Consider the following 4,819-nt stretch of genomic DNA (forward strand, 5'->3'; position numbering starts at 1 on the left):
TATGCTTCCACCTCAAAGTTGTCATTGTATATGTTCGAGTTCCCCATGTTTCTTCCTACCATCGGTATGCAAATATTTTCTCCAAGGATTACACTTTTATTGTAAGTCTTTGGATACAGCCCAGAGGTCTTATCCCTCATTGTTCATGTATATATTCTAATTAATGAGAATTCTATCATTTGAATGAGAATTATTTTTATTGACACATTGATGCGTTCGGTTCGTTCTCCTATAGTGTTACATCGCCACACATATTATAAATTCATAATGACCATGATACAATGCTGACATTGAAAATTACAAGTATTACATCATTCTTGGAATTCATAATTTAAATAGACATAATTATTTTTGCCTTTATTTCTTGTTCCATGTGGTTTCAAGTTCCTTGTGATGCCTTCAAAGAACTTTAACTGCATGCACATAATTTTTTCGAGAAACAAAATCAAATCTTAGCAAAATCAACAGTATCCTTCCCATTAGTCGACTTCTTGAAAAAATGCTTCATATAATCTGAGTATAGAACTTTCTTATACAAAGCCTTTTCCCCACTATTGATCAGTTCTGAAAATGGGCCAATAACATCAGTAGGCCTCGGGTTCACAAAGATCGGAACTGAAATCCGGTTTTCATGCCCATTAGCAACTACTTTATGTTCTACACTCTTGTATCGACCATTGCTCATGATTTGAAGAGCATCACCAATGTTGATTGTCAACGCTTCCTTCACAGGAGGAACATGAATCCAGTTGTCACTATCAAGTTTTCGAACATAAAGTCCCCCGTTGTGATCTTGAAGAAGCACTGTTAATGTTGAAACATCCGAATGACTACTAGCGCCAATTGAGAGCTCAGGGTTGGGACATATAGGATAATAGTTTAGGTTTATTGATTTTGCACCCATAAGAATTGGTTTATTTGTTTCATTAATTTTTTGCATGCCCAATCCCTTGATTAACAGTTCTAATAGCCTTTTGATAAGTGAATCACTTGTCTTCAAGTATTCAAGAAGTTGATGCCTACAATTAAAACAATATTAATCGAAGCGACATATATTTCTACGAAAAGGCGTACAATTGCCTGCATATTTATAACAAATAGTACAAACTATTAATTATGCTTTACACTTGTCTATGATTTACTATGAGACAAATAAAAATGGTAAGATGCAATAATTAAAAAAGATAGTACGACTTACTTGCAAACTGAGGGCCAAAATTCCAATGCTTCTTTATCAGAAACATAGAAGCAACTTAGGTGATCTTTCCACTCATACGCTTTGTCCACTTCGGGATTGAAACTTGTAAGAATTGTAACATTTTTTGAAGGACTATTTTCGGACGAGTATTTCTTTTTCTCATCTGTTGACAACTCGAAAAAACTTATGTGTCGCATCTTTGACACCATCAATTATGTTTAGAGGTATGCCGTGGTTAACAATTTGAAAGAATCCCCACTTCTCAGCAGCATAGCATATTGATTTCATTACTTCTGGATCTTCATAATTTGACAAGTCGATGACTGGGATCAACTCATCTTGCAACACTTTGCTCACATCAAGTCGTCTCTCAACAGGTTGAATGAACAATTCAGGTAAAGTTTTGAGCTTGAGATCTGATACACCCTTTACCCCATGCCCTTCATCGACCACAAATCGTTTGAGTTCTGGAGTAGCAATAAGTGATGTAGCCATTCAAGGAAACCTGGTTTCATTTAAACGAGTTAGCAATTTTGCAATAAAATTTTTGATCACCTGACATTGTACGTTAACTCGTCTTATCATGCATGTCTTCATGCATCAAATATATTAAAATTTAAAAAGAACAAATATTCGAAAGAAGTATCTTCAGTTGAGCAAATAAGATACAAGGATCGATTAGGGATTTGAAGTTACCTTACTTGCTTTCAACTTTGACGAAAAACAATGCAAGCAATGGCAAGTTCGATGAGTAATGCACATGATCGATAATGTGTTGTATTTATAGTAATAACAGTAAAACTTAAAATGTTTTGAAAAAACAAATGGATGGCTGGTATTTCATAGTGTACTTCCATGTATTCGTGTAACATTAGCGTACACATTCTACAACCATAGCATCACATTACACATTACACATTACACATAGTGACAAACAATCGAAGCTATTTAATTCACAAAAATAATCGGTGGGGGAGCGAAGAATTTTAATATGGGGTACAAACATTATCAATATATATTCTATGTTGTTATTATATTCCAGATATTAAAAAACATGATACAATCTCTTTAGCTTGGGTATAGTAATATAAAACATGTTACAAATAAAAAATTTCATATAAAACAAACTTTTGGAGATGTTGTAATACACTCAATGCCCCCATATAGCTCCCCCACTCAAAATAGTTTGAGTCTACAGATTTTTACATTTGATATTTATTCTAATTACTATCGTTAATATATCAACTCAGTGAGGTGGAAATATGATTTTTTTAATGAGGGGCATATATGGCAAATAACATATTAAAGTACATCTCAACTTTGAATGTTATAATAAAGTTTTTAATTTTGAAAAAAAAATGATGAGAAAAAATAATCCATAAAAATATACGACGTTTACTTTTATTATTTCACATATAACCACGCATTTTTTAAATAAGAAGTTAATCTAAAAGAATTATTATGATAGTAATAAAGGAATAAAATATGAAAAATATATAATAATATATATGTAAATTATATATTTGTATTGGGGTAGGGGAAAGTATTTGTTGGAAGTTAATAGAAGTTAGCAAATTTACTTACATACGGTAACTCGGTAAGGAAAAAAAACAAAAAAAACTAATTATGTAAATTTGAGCATACAAAATAAAAACACTAATTCATAGTATTTCCTCACAAACTAAGACTCGTTACGTGTCATTTAAAAAAAACAATATAAATAAATAACATAAGATTATAGTAGATGAAAATGATAAAAAAATTAAAGAAAATATATTGAAGTAGCAACATTTTAGAAAACACCGGAAGTTTGAATATTAAATAGTTCAGATTAATAATAGAAGATGTAAAAAATATCAAAATAGGAAATAAAAGATTGTTGAAAAATAAGAAGCTAAATAGATTAAATAAATTGAGTACTTTTGGGAAAATATAAAATACATATGAGAAAAAGTTACAAATGAATCGTTTTAAAAAATAATAATAATAACAATAAGTGAAAGAAGAATATGGTAGACGAAATTGACAAAGAGTAAAGAAAAATGATTGAATTTAACAATTTTTTATAAAACATGCTGCAAAAATCTAGATGTTAAATTTTTTTTGAGGACTTTTTGGAAAATGTAAAAAATATGGGAGAAAAATCACGGATAAAGAAGGTTATTGTTCAAACATCGTAAATTGTTAAAGTTTAGTCGCGTTAGTGTAAAGAATCATCAAACTTTAGTGTCAAGAGTGTAAAAAAGTAAAAGTGATAGTTTTTATGGCAAAAGTGTAAATAAATAAAAGTAAAGTGGCAAAAATATGAATTAAAAACGATCTTGTTAAGGAAAATATGTAAAGAAATCAAAATAAATGGCAAAAGTATGAATTGAAAAATGTTAGTGTTAAACCTATCCATGCGCTTTAATATATATATATATATATATATATATATATATATATATATATATATATATATATATATATATATATATATATATATATATATATTTAGGATTAATGTGAATCAATAATTATTGTATGAATGTATGATAAAATTCTAACTATTTAATTAAAATAATAAAATCATAGTTACATTTATTAACATAAATTAGCATTCAATATATAAATACTTTTAAATAACTATAAGGAAGAAAATATGATTTTATTAAGATAGAAACAAAAATTACTTATATTTTAGGTAACTAAGTAAAACTAATTAACATCAGTCATTTCAATTAATATAATAATCAATTAATTGTATTTTAATCATTTTCTTTATTTAAATACATAACGAAAAATAAAGGTTATATTTATGTAAGTGTAACAAACTCTTATCATTTGTCTTTCTTTAATTTCTTCACAATGCGATTGGTGTTTTTCAATACATCTAGTTGCATTAACTTGGTTGGAAACTGCCTCCTTTCCTATTGATGTCCTTTTTTATGAGTTGGAAAACTTCAATTGCTCCTTATTTTTTTTACATTTATCTTTTACCTTTTTATTAATAGGTAATGAATACATTGATTATATTATTTTATTTTTTTTATTTCCCGTAACTTTCATTTGCTTTTCAATTGTGTTATTTTACTTGCGTTGTTTTAGTTGCTTTCAAACTTAATTGTGTTAGTTTTAATGATTTTTCAATTGTCATGTTTTGGTTGGTTTTGTAGTTGGTTTGGAAATACTTGTTATTTATTTATATATAATTAGTTAGTAATTGCTTTTCTGTTGCCGTGACATTCATTTGTAAATTTTTTTCTTAATACTTATTAATTAAATTTCTTTTTAAGTTTTCTATTCACTATTGATTAAACATAGAGCGATTTATTTTTTTAATTTGTAGTTCATGCCTTTTGATTTAATTTGTAATTCTTTTTTTTTTCTTCAAATTTGGTTGAAGGTATGGTTGATCTTCATCACATTATGTATTCTTTAATTTTAGAATTGTCTTAAGAATAGCTTGTAGAGGAGTTTGGAACGATTAACATTGGAATAATTTATAGAGTTCTTGGTGAAAATGTTAGTGAAGAACAAGGTTAGATATTTCTAGAATGACTTAATATTGATAGACGCTTAAATATTGATAGATGAATGTTATATTATTCGTAAAGAATGGTGCATGAATATTGATAGAAC

At 28.0% G+C, this 4,819-nt stretch overlaps 1 pseudogene across 1 annotated transcript; it reads right to left on the minus strand.

Moving 5' to 3' along the window:
* Positions 1 to 215: 215 nt before the first annotated feature.
* LOC145045747 (feruloyl CoA ortho-hydroxylase F6H1-3-like) lies at positions 216 to 1,960 on the minus strand (annotated as a pseudogene). Its single transcript, XR_013681877.1, has 3 exons — positions 1,900 to 1,960; positions 1,199 to 1,703; positions 216 to 1,019 (listed from the first exon to the last, which is right to left on the minus strand). The product of XR_013681877.1 is annotated as a feruloyl CoA ortho-hydroxylase F6H1-3-like (transcript).
* Positions 1,961 to 4,819: the final 2,859 nt, after the last annotated feature.

The sequence above is a fragment of the Lactuca saligna genome, chromosome 1, assembly GCF_052625555.1.
Source record: "Lactuca saligna cultivar CGN05327 chromosome 1, ASM5262555v1, whole genome shotgun sequence".
NCBI lineage: Eukaryota > Viridiplantae > Streptophyta > Magnoliopsida > Asterales > Asteraceae > Lactuca > Lactuca saligna.